This window comes from Larus michahellis, chromosome 2, assembly GCF_964199755.1.
Source record: "Larus michahellis chromosome 2, bLarMic1.1, whole genome shotgun sequence".
Classification (NCBI taxonomy): Eukaryota; Metazoa; Chordata; class Aves; order Charadriiformes; family Laridae; genus Larus; species Larus michahellis.
Window position 1 is genome coordinate 140,231,934 of NC_133897.1, and position 12,041 is coordinate 140,243,974.

The 12,041-nt window shown below is 35.4% G+C and overlaps 1 long non-coding RNA gene across 1 annotated transcript in view; it reads right to left on the reverse strand.

The window, feature by feature from the left end:
* Positions 1–10,864, reverse strand: part of LOC141739662 (uncharacterized) — a 28,483-nt gene extending 17,619 nt beyond the window's left edge. Inside the window, exons 1-2 of the long non-coding RNA XR_012585770.1 lie at positions 10,011–10,864; positions 9,850–9,912 (exon numbers count right to left, since the gene is read on the reverse strand). This is a non-coding gene — a long non-coding RNA (uncharacterized LOC141739662). The remainder of the gene's footprint in view (positions 1–9,849; positions 9,913–10,010) is intronic.
* Positions 10,865–12,041: the final 1,177 nt, after the last annotated feature.

Below are 12,041 nucleotides of genomic sequence, written 5' to 3' on the forward strand. Positions count from 1 at the left end.
ATACAGAAAGATAGACAAGGGAAGAACAGGCAAGGAAAGCAACTGCGGGGCCGGAGTTTCAGTTGCATTCATTAAAGCCATTGGTTTAAATCTTAGAGCTCAAATAACAATTAAACTTGCTCTCTTTCCTTGTCTAGATACTTACATGTTTCGGTCACGCTTTAAAAGCTGTAATTCAAAAAGACAGAAGTGCTTTATTTCATAATACTTTTTAAAAAAAGTGTGTAAAGCCACCATTAATTAGACAAACTGGAGACTAAAAGCACTCATATCAAAAGTGCTTATAAGAGAACTCTATATTTTTGCAGATATTCCTTTAGCAGTCAGAGCACAGCACAAAACCAGTCTAGTTTTAAGATCTGAACACATTTCATTTCATGCAAAGGCCCTAATTTTTGCTACTGAAAAAGCTTATACACAAGTCCACTCATCATCTATGGCTGTACCACCAATAAGCCATACTCTGCCCAAAGAAAATGTTGACTTGATAATCAGTATGCTAAAAGGGAAACCAGTAGATACATTGATTTGCAGAGGACAGTCAAGATTAGGCATACCTGAGGTTAGATGCTTTTTTGTTCTCCACAACTAAGCTGTGCTTATCCCCTTTGAAAAGTTAACTTTCCCATAAAAAGTTAAAATTGTAAAAAAAAAATCAGAACTGAAATTTTATAATAACAACTAAAGATGTCACATAAGAAACTTGCTGGTATTTTCATTAACTGAGGCCAATTTCTACCTCTTTACAGAGAGGAGGAGAATGTGACTCTATCTCCAGAGCCAGAAGGATAAGAACAGAATGAGAACTGTAGAAATGAACCATTCTTTCCTCCGAGCTAGTCCTGCAGGACTTGTACAGAGTCCCTCTACAGAAGTACTTTATGTATGTATTTGTGTGTGTGTTTGTATACAGATGTCAGTTCATGGAAAGCATGCCTGACCTCTGTACAATGACTGTGCTGCTATTATAACAGGAGTTCTCGTTTCAGGAGATGATTCAGCTAATTCTCAAACACAAAGCATTCATATGACAAGTAACATTTCTTCTCATCTCATTTTTTTGGTTTTTCCCCTTAGTGGCACTTCTGGCATTAATATAAGTGATATGAAATGCTGCCAATTGAATATAGTCTTTCTATGTTTTACTCAGTAGTTTGTATTTTGATTTGATTGATGAGGCAGATGTAGCCATAAAATCATACAAAAAATTTCCAGAAAAGGCCACTAATTTGAGGTCACTCTGTCCCAGACACCCAGGCATATTTTCCAGACACAAGTGGAAATCAGGACACCAGTCTCACCAATGTAATTTGGCAATCAGTTGCACTACACCCTCCTTTAGCCTAGGAACCATCTTCCATGGATCAGATTTTCAAGGACATTTAGTATTTATAGCTCGTGTACCTAGAGACAAACTAGGTTTATGAAATGGAAAAATGAGTAACCATTTTGGAAAATTTGGGTTGTATATACATTAGAGATGTAAAGTATTTCATGGATTATCCAGTTCACCTTCCCCAAAGTTTTGATTCTCTGCCCTTCGTTAGGGCATCAGGAATAGGCATCTGAAATCATTTTGAAATAGTTGTATAGTCTATGTTTTTCTAAAGAACAGGTTAGAAACGAATGTGTTTCTTCCCCCCAGATTCCTACAACCTCCTTTCAATTTGCAATTTTAAATCCTTGCCTTTACATTAAATAGCTCAATTTTTAATTGTTTAATAAAAAGATAATATATTCAACTCATAAAGTTCAAATTCATTATTTTAATGTGTAAATAACCAGGTCCAAATAATTGACTGCTAACATTCAGCGAACAGACTCAATGACTTCAGAGGGATTACTTAAAATGTTTATTTGTAACTTCAATGTAAATAAATTCTGTGTTTTAATTGCGAAGCAAAATTATGAAATTATGGAGTAACTAATTTAAGTATATATTTACGGTAAAACTTTTTTTATGAAAAGGTGTGTTTTTATTCTAATTAATATCATGCTTGCCTGCACAATTTTAATTGTACATTCCTTGACAGTTGGCATTCATAAAAACTTGTAAGAGAAAAACTTAGCTTTTAAAGAGTCTGATCTAAAATGTCAGCCCTGCAGAAAAATCTACCCAGAATTTTAGTCCAAGCACAAAGAAATATTTTTATAGTTAAGGATATCCTGTCAACTTGCCTTCCGAGTTACGGCTAATGTTGGGAATTTCAAACTGAATCTGAGTTAAGAAGTCAACAAACTGGCAGGGAGGCCAATCTGCATTATTATTGTCCATGGAGACTCACTTAAAAATGAACAAGACTAATGTCTTTGGCAGCTATAAGCAGACACTACACAAGCTAGCCAAAGCGGGACAAATGCCCTTTATTTAAGAGCCTTTTAAACCAATTATAAGCTCGCTCAGATATAACATAACCATTGCAGGAATAGAATGACAGCTCTGCAGAATCCTCACCGGCATTAATGCATAGCATCATGAATTAGAAGAAAACCAGTGAACAGAAGCCTGCCAGAGAATATGAACTGCGCAGAAAAGTACTGAAGCAACATGTACTTTAGGAGATTTATTTGCTTCGCAGGAGAAGGGAAGGAAGAGGAAGGGAAACATGAATTTTTTTAAAAAACAAAGTAAAAATTACAATCATTTGAAAACTAATCCTGGTAATTTCTAGCACAGTGTCTGGTTCATAGTCATTAATATTTTAAAGTAATTGAGAAGTAATCTTGTGAATATCCCTTGGAAATTCTCTGGGTCATAATCAAATTGAATTCCTTAACTCAAAAATCTTGTAGCAAAAGTAATGTACCTAATCAATATATCATTTAGCAAACTATGCTGAAAAATTTCATATTTTCCGTGAATTTAATTTTAAATTCAAGACAATAACCAGCTGCTGTTCAGCAGCACCTTTTTGTTACACTTGTTTCACACTTACTCACTCTATGTGACTCTTTGGGAATCAGTAGATTTATCTGAAATTGCAGTAGCAGAGGGTGTAGAGAAGTGTAAGTTAAAGCAATTTTTCCTGTGAGAAGGCCAACCTAACTTTTTTCCGGTAAATTATCTTCTCTATAATTGGAGTTCTTTCCATATCTAATCATGTGTTCACACATGCACCAACTGGAGTGAAAAGAGTGTATGTACAGTACCAGCTTAAACCTTCGCTGTATTTTGCTTTTGTTCATAATATCAAAGGCAAGGAACTGTAAATGTAATTTGCTCGAGATAATATATAGATTATACAGAGATTAGGGAATTAACCAGGCATTTAATCGTATTATTTTTAAGCAAGTTCTTTACCTGTCTTCTATGACTGTTTGCATAAAATCATCACATTTTGTTATACAGTTTAAAGTCTCAGTTTGGCGAATCTGCTTTTATTTATGCAGACAGGAATATGCTGGTTATTCATCTCGTGGAACAGATCCTTTACTCTCAAAGTATTTTAAGATTTTCATACATTTTTATTACAAATTACTGTTGTGACAATATCAGCTACTTTACTCATTTAAGTAAGAAAATGATGATGTTTAGATAGAGACAAGAAAATGATGATATTTAGAAAGAGACAAGTTTCATAGTTTCTTTCTCTACTTGAAGTCAGACAAAACTCTGACCTGTTTGCTGCCATTCATCCTGTCGATAAGGTGGTGAAAAGTTTGATAACTCGTTATACCTCGTTTTCTGATGCACTGGGTCTGGGACTAAGAGGGTCAGAGATGCAAAACTTCTGGACATTTCATTCAATCTTCCTGGCACTGGAGCCACAGAAATCCCCGTTTGTACTTCTTAATGCTAAATCAGATCCTAACTGCCCTAGTAACGGGGTAAACAAATTTTTGTACTGTCTCTCCCACCTGTCCCATGGATCCCTCTACATATGGATAATCAGGCCCTGGAATTAAAGAAGGTTTAGCATCTACTTTTCAGTAAAGGAGGCGGCACCAGAATATTTACTGCATTTGCATTACTATTACTATTAAATAGTTTTGCTTTTTTTGAACACAATATATGACTCTTCACTGTCCTGAAATAACTTCTCCCATGATTCACGTGCTCATTTGTGTTGGTAGGAAAATGTGGTATTAAGAACTTTTATCCGTAATAGTACTGGCACGTCTAGTGTTTAAGTCCTTACGATGGTGTGCTCTGGCAGCTCAGTCACCCATTGTACTCAGAGTGCTGACGTACACTTTTGTTTAACCAGGAATGAATAAAGGGACTCAAAGAACTCTACATCCAGATTTCAAAAATACACAGTACTTGTTTAAAACCAACTCTGCCATTTTACTGAAGACTGAGATTAATTTATGAATGAGATTCCAGCGTGACAGAAAGAGAGAAATCTATCAAAAAAAAAAGCTTACACAGCTAGTAAGGGACTTAATAAAATATAACAGAATATGATTTCTATGTGCTCTCTTTCTAAATTTAGGATTTATTTTATCAGCCTTTCTGGTAGCAGTCCTAAGCTGTCTTTATTGTATCTGATGGTTATTTATTTTCAAATCTTTTTATATAATTAAGTAAACAATATTTTAATTCTGCTACCTGTGGAGGAAATAAAGTAAACAAATGCATTATCAGACTAAATTCCTTCCTTGGTGTGAATCTATGCCTGATATATTTATATAATTTTATAAATTAATTCTTGCCATTACTTTAACCAATTGCTCTTTCAAAAAACATCAGACACCGAACAAATGCAAGACTGAAAAATAACAGTCATTTCATAAACCATCAGAATAGCAAACGTTCAGATATTACTTTCTAGGTCTAAAGCCAAAGAACTGGGATAACAGAAGAGGAGCAAATCAAGCTGTGATCTGAAATGTACAGTTTAAAATGTAAAATAAATAAATAAATAAATACTATTGAGCACTGAACAAAAATTAAAAATGTATCACCTTGACATTTTCTTGTGAAAGAATAGTCATCTTTCTTTTGAAAATATAGTCCTGTAGAAAAGATTAATTAATGTTTTGATAAAGAATCATTATTCATGCAGATATCAAGAGAAGGATCTCTTTGCCATAAATGCCATACCTTGAAACATTCTAAACCTTACCACTAATATTTATTGAATCAAAAATCTTGAGAAGATAGGCTTCTGAATTTATTTTTAAATTTCAGTATCACTATCTTTTAAAGTTATCTACCTTGAAAGAAATTTTTGAACAAAATGCAAAGAAACAATTGCAAAAACTTGCATTGAGGTAAAATGACATTTTGCAGAACTGTAACCACACAAATATATATGTAACAAATGAGCTTGAATTTGCCAAAAAAAAAAAGAAATGTAAGTACTAAGTTGTTATCTGCACTGTTATCTGCACTATGTTACTTTTTCTATCAGTTATATATTATTCATGAAGATGAGCATAAAACAGAACTAAAATTAATACTCATACATTTGAATAACCCTTAAGAGGTATCAGAGCTAGCAAAATGCTTATCAGAAATTGAAAATAAATATTCAAATCTAATAAAAGGATATTGCAAAGATTTAAATGCCCCATTTACAACATATACAGATTTAGCTCAGAAAGTCCTTGCATATTTAAAGTTCCTGGCACAGTGGTTCAGTGAGTTGCCAGCATTTTAAGAAGGATACTATTGCTCCATCTAGTGAAAAATCTGTAACACATCAGGCTTCAAGTCTGAAGCTGAACAACGTTCTTTTTGAATCTACCCGATTCATAAAGCCAAAAAAATTATATTCATCCTCGTGTCAAATCCTGTTCATCCCTCTGTTAAAAGAGAGTTCCGATTTTGCAGTACATCACAGGTTTAAGACTGTATTCACAATCTTTTAAGGTAGAAGCCATAAATGGAAAATTGAACTGTAATAAAGATTACAAGAAATACAATGTAGGAGATGTTCTCCATCCCAAATGACTGAAGTCATTCCAGTGTCCATCCCACCCCTGGTTGCTTCCTCTTGCAATAAAATCCCCTATGATCACTACTGCTCATCTAGTTTTCCTACCTTATTCTCACGGTTGTTCTTGAGAATTTCTAATGACCTTTGCATCCTTTGGTAGAATCCTTCTTCCTTTTCAAACCCTGTTCAAGTTTTCCTCACAATTTTTAGTAAAAGCCTCTCTTAATGTCCTCTTCATATCAATTTTCTTAAATTGTGCTTTTTGATTTTCAGCAATACACGTTCATGTCATCTTCACTTACTAAGCAGTAGGAAAGTCAACAGAGCTAAAAATACTAGAAAACCATTCCCTCCAGAAAGATGGTTTGTTTTTTTCTCTTCCCCAGGTGTTCCATTTCCAGTCAGGTCAGGAAGTGGAAAAAATAGCTCCATGGCTCGTTGATTTTCAAATTTATTTTTGTGTTCTCTGTTCTACATTGGATACTGAAATGAAAAAATCCCAACACATTAATTCCAGACCCTATCTTGTATCTCCTATTAATGCAGTCTTTTTGGCTTTCACATGTTAAATCACAGCCCTTTTCAGCCCATGGGAAGAGACTCATCTTGAATCTATGCACATTATTTCTACATGATGCACTGTATGTTGTCCATTGGTACGCAATGTTTGTAGAATGTAAAGTAACATAAAATGCTGTGAAAACTGGTGCAACAGCCTAGGTTTCATGAGGGAAGAAGTAATAGGAGGTCTCTTTTAATTGTCTGGAATATATAGGTGCTCTTTCCCATTAAATAATTATTTAACAAGGACCTAAAGTAGTAGGAACATGTAGGTTTGAAACCAAGTTTAAAGTGACAGCATAATATAAGACAGCCAAAAGTAAGAATTTAATGCTTCTAATTTTATTCTCTTTCATTCTGAATCTGAATATTTAATAGGTTTCACACTTGCAGCTTTTCTCTCAAGTCATAATCAGATCCATATTATAATTTGAGTTTTTATCCTGCTTTCTGGAATCCATTTTCAAGAATATGAATTAAGACAGGTGGTGGTAGCAGCTAGCAAAAGGAAAGCAACAAATCATAATAACAATAAGAATGTTCTGCATTTAGTAAATTCCTTATATCGATGTTTAAAACTGAAGGAGCTCAGAAACACCAAAGACTATTATGTCACTAAAAGTAACTATATATTTGTTCAATGTTTAAACTTGAATTTTGATGATACATGTTAATGCTTTATCTGAAACAAGATTTTTTTGATATAATGTATTAAATTATATCCAGAAGTTAATATCTTGCAACTCTACCCTTCAAGGAACTACCATTTCAAAGTACAGTAAAATCTATTTTTCTAATTCCATTTGTCTCCCAATGAGGTTTGTAATTATCTACCATAGAAAGCTACCATACCACAGCTAGCAAACGTCTGGTATGATACACGGGGTAACACCAGTACACCCACAGTCATGTTCATTGCTTCAGAGTGCTAAACTGCTATGTTTATAGAGCAAGAAATAAAAGGTTCTTCTCCAATCTATAATCAACTTAATGTCATGTTAACAGAATGATACTTTTTCCAGTCATGTACATCTTCTGGCTGTTTTTTAAGTGGATAAAGTTGACAGTCAAAAAGAAATATTAATGGCAAATTGGTCTATCAGCAAAGAAAAAAGCTGTAAGAATTTGTATCTGTGTTAAAAATCATCAGGGAGATAAGGAAACCATTCCAATTATGGTCCTCAGAGTGGGGGAGTTGGTACAGCAGAAAACTGTGACTGTGGAGAAATAATGGACCGTTTGTGCTTCACATTGAGTATTTTGCACTTCATATTTCAAAGTTTTGTCATCCTGTTTTTGTTTTCAGGATTTATCACGGATAAAAGCTTCATGATACCCGAAGGAATCTGGAGATACTACCTGTTAATTGTGAATTTTGTGACAGTTAATGAATAACAGATCCATGAAGAAAAGGGTGTTCACCTGCATAAAAACTTCTCAGGAAGTGGACTAAAAATTAAAATAACAGAAAAAAGACCTGACACAGTGCAGAGAAAATGGCCTTAAAGATAAACACAGTATCCTAATTCTTGCCATCCTTATTGGCATTAGCCAGAAATTGAGTCCTGAGCAGAAGGGTGCACAGTTCATGTGAATGTCAGCCCCCAAAAGTACAAGTTATTCACAGCAAAGTAGCCCAATTTTACAGGTAAATGTATAAATTTTGTAAAGTTCCAGTTTTAACTTCTGAAAGCATTTCAGAGCTTTGTTAATTCTCTCAAATCTGCTTTTCTCTAGCTTTGCATCTACTGATAATGATTTTCTCCTGGCTTCTCTCCACAGACTTACCACTTTAAGTCTCTGATAAAATCCTTCTTATTACACTGGCATGTAATTCCTTGAACAAAGACCAAAAAACTAAAAGGCTTGCTGACCTACAAAGCTGCTAGATTATCTTTTGAAGGCAAGGGAGGGGAAAAAGGAACCTCTTTGATATTTTATACCACGATGTCTGTGATGTTTGTGAACATCAAAATATCAAAATAACACTTCTAACAAGGAACAAGCGTAAAAGACATATTTTATGTAAATTCAATCAAAAGCTAATCGAGTGATAGGACAGTTGGAGGTGTGTAATTGCTGTGAAGACTCTCAGCAAAGACAGTGTAAATTGGCTGGGGGGCGGGTTAGCACCGGGTGTGCCTGCTAGGAACATTTTTGGTGGCACAAGAGGGCTCAGCTATCAATAAGATCTGCATGGGAATGCATATTTATCATGCTTTAAAAATAGCTAGAAAGCATGGTAGCTGGATTATGTCTATACAGGTATAGCCTATCATCATTCTTAATTTTCCTATATTTTATGAAAATGCAATATATATTATTTATTTCATATATTTTAATTTTTAAGCAGCTAAAGGTATCACTGCATTTAGGCTGTTTCTTCACGGCTGAGAGCAGTTTGTCAAAGCTCAGACACTGGGACAAACATCATTGTGTTAGCTGTAGTTCAGCTACACTTCTGCTACTCGTGCTAGCATACTTCTAGCTACTTAGAATGCTAGGGTCCATCGGGTATCTAATTGTGTTTGATATTCATTTTACAAGAACTGCAAGTACTCAACACCTCAGAAAGCTGAATCTCAGTTTGCATATTGCAATCAGAATTGTCCTACTATTATTTCAGAAAATTAAGGATTTCAACAGATCATATTTTGGAAGGATTTTTAGGAATGGGTCACAACTGTAAGAAATTTACAGCAGAATATTCCAAAATTTACGAAGTTTAAGGAGTTTTGATGTAGTTGGCTTTCAAAGCCAGTGCAAAGATATGTAAGAAAAAAACCCACTGGAAACACTGCATTCCAAAAGTCTCCAGGACAGTTTAGATACTATAAAGTTGCATTAGAAAATTAAAATAGTTTTAATTCGAATAGTGCACAGCTCATAATGTTTTTTGCCTATGTGATCTAAATAAAAATATATATTTTTTTTTGGGGGGGGGGTGCAGCTGAAAGAATGGGTTATGTTTTTCAAAACACTTCTGATTTATAAGTAAGGGAGGTGCACTTTCCACTGAAATTATAGGAAGCATAGAGCAAGTGGTAGGTCAAAAATCTCCCACATCCAAACAAAAAGAGTCAATATATACAGAGATGAAGAAAGTTGTTTCACCCACACATTGAAGCAGCGCTATATACTGATAGCAGTGAATCTGGCATACATAACACTAATGATATGTGTAAGCCACTGCACTGTCAAGACTTGAGTGAATTTTGTTTCTAGACAAGCAAAACCACAATTTAAGCAGAGATCTGCCTGGCTAAAGCTGTTATAAATAGGCTTCTAAATGAGATTCCAAGATAAAAAAAATAGCATCTTTAAGTACTTGTAATGAAAAAAGAGTAACTTTGAATTCATGTGATTTAGTCAACATTCAACTGATATAACACCACTTACTCACTTTTCTGCTGATTCTTTGTCATTTGTTCTTCAGTACTAACCTCGTGGCTAGGAGCTGTCAACACTGTTAAAAAAAGAAAAAAAAAAAAGAGGAAGCTCAGAGAAAATCTGTGCATACAGCAGAAATGCAGTTAAAATGGAAATATTTTGTTTGTCACTTACAAGAAAATAATCAGTATATGTAGTTTTTATTATTAACTTTAGATTAGCTGAAAACACATAAAAAAAAGCCAGAACTTTTTTCATATTTCTTTCTGAGTTTCTTTCTTTCAGTGGAGGTGAAAAGAACTGAAGAAAGGGGGTTTACAGCAGTGCTATGATGACCTCTTGTGGTTAAATAATAGATGCATTTTGTTTCGCAGTTTCTCAAAAATTGTCAGTATCAAAGGTTAAATTCTGCTCTTAGATCTGAAGTTTCATTTTGCTAATTCTGCTTAACCTGAATTAACTTCTCCTCCCAAACATGCTACCAGTATTTGTTTAGCTCACTGCTAAAACATTTTTTTAAAAATATCTCAACCTTCGCACTCCACAAACTTAACAGATAAGAGTACCGTCTCTTCTCACATGGTGATTTCTTAAAGCCAATTCACAGCCCTATATAAATAAGTTCATCAATATAAAGCACTATGTATTTTTTATTAAAACCTTACCCACTACAAAATGTTAAAGAAATTATATAGTATTAGCCACTCATTAGAAGAAATTAAAACAGATACTGAACTTGCTCTTTCATATATTTTTTTTATAAAAACTCAGTGCATTAGTTAAATAGATGCATTGTGTCTAAATAGCTGCTGCTAAAGCTGTCTTTTTTCATCATTTCTTCTTGTAACAAAAAGTCAGAGAACCGAGCATTTCCTGATGTTACTGAATGCAGCCTATTAACCTGGATCATACCCTCTGAGACCTTGTCCCCTAACAGATAAAATCACTCAAGACTTTAGCCTGATTTTGCTATTTCCTGAACTCGTTCAACAATACACAGATTTCATGAAACTTTGCTGAGTGGCAATACTTCAAGCGATGGTCCTGACAGTATTTATGGATCTCGTGGTAGCACTTTCCCACTGGAGGATCCCCAGTGGTGGTATTTGCACCTGCCAGGCAGTATTCACATGACCCCAAACCTTGCTAAATTTAGGACCTATTGCAAAGCCATTTCTGCACTGGCTCTGCTGCTTGAAGCTTTGGAAGCTCGTCGGCAGCATAACCTTGGACTGCTACCAGCTGGACACGTGCCACCTTCTGATACGCTGTGATTGCAGCTGGGGGAGGCCTGAATTCAGCTGCTGCGAGACATTACTTGTTTATGTAATACACACTTTAGAGATGAGGGGGTTAAAACCAAACATTGCTCTTAGTGTACACAATAATGTGTTCCTTGTGTTATTACTTCTCCTTGTTTCATATCAGAAGCTGTCGAGCGAAACATGTTAGAACAATGATGATGACAACAAAAAAAGTAGGTTTAAATTAAAATGTGGTTATCTTCATGTGTCAATATGGAAGCACGGACAGTTTTGGAAACATCATCAACAAACTTCTGACAACTTCTTGCACGAGGAGGTTCTGAGCACTGCTGGTGTGCAGACTTGGGAGACAAAACCAAATTGTTTGTGTGGGGGAGGGAGCGGTTTTATTTCTATTGTCTAACAGGCCTAATCTGTCTCATTCTTCTTTAGTTGGGTTAACTCTGCAATGCTAAGAACTGATTGACTTAAAACTGTAAGCCTAATTTACAAGGAGCAAACTTTAACACTCTAGGCACCATTTGAGCTCTCAACTAACTAGAGTTTGCATATCTCAGCATGTGATTTTTTAAATGTCTAAATGCTGTCATTGTTTTCCCTGCAGTTGTTTACAGGTGTAGTAATAACCAGCCTGAGACAATTTTAATTTGACCCTCGAGGTAGTATTACTCCCTTGGCTGAGTCTGGCCTGCCAGGTGGCTTGTGGCCACCTCTTGTCTGTTGGAGGCTCCTGGCCAGCCAGCCAAGAAGCCAGCTAGCTAGTGACCTTCTTCCCAGAGGAGGTAGCGGGTGGCTGCTTGGGCAGCAAACACACAGGCACCTCGTGCCTTGTTGTATGGCCTGCAAAGCCTCGCTGTGCCAGGAGCAAGGTGGTACAGACAGGAATCACCTGGCAAGTACCAAGCTGTCATCAGTCTCTCAGCTCCCAGGACAGGGGAAA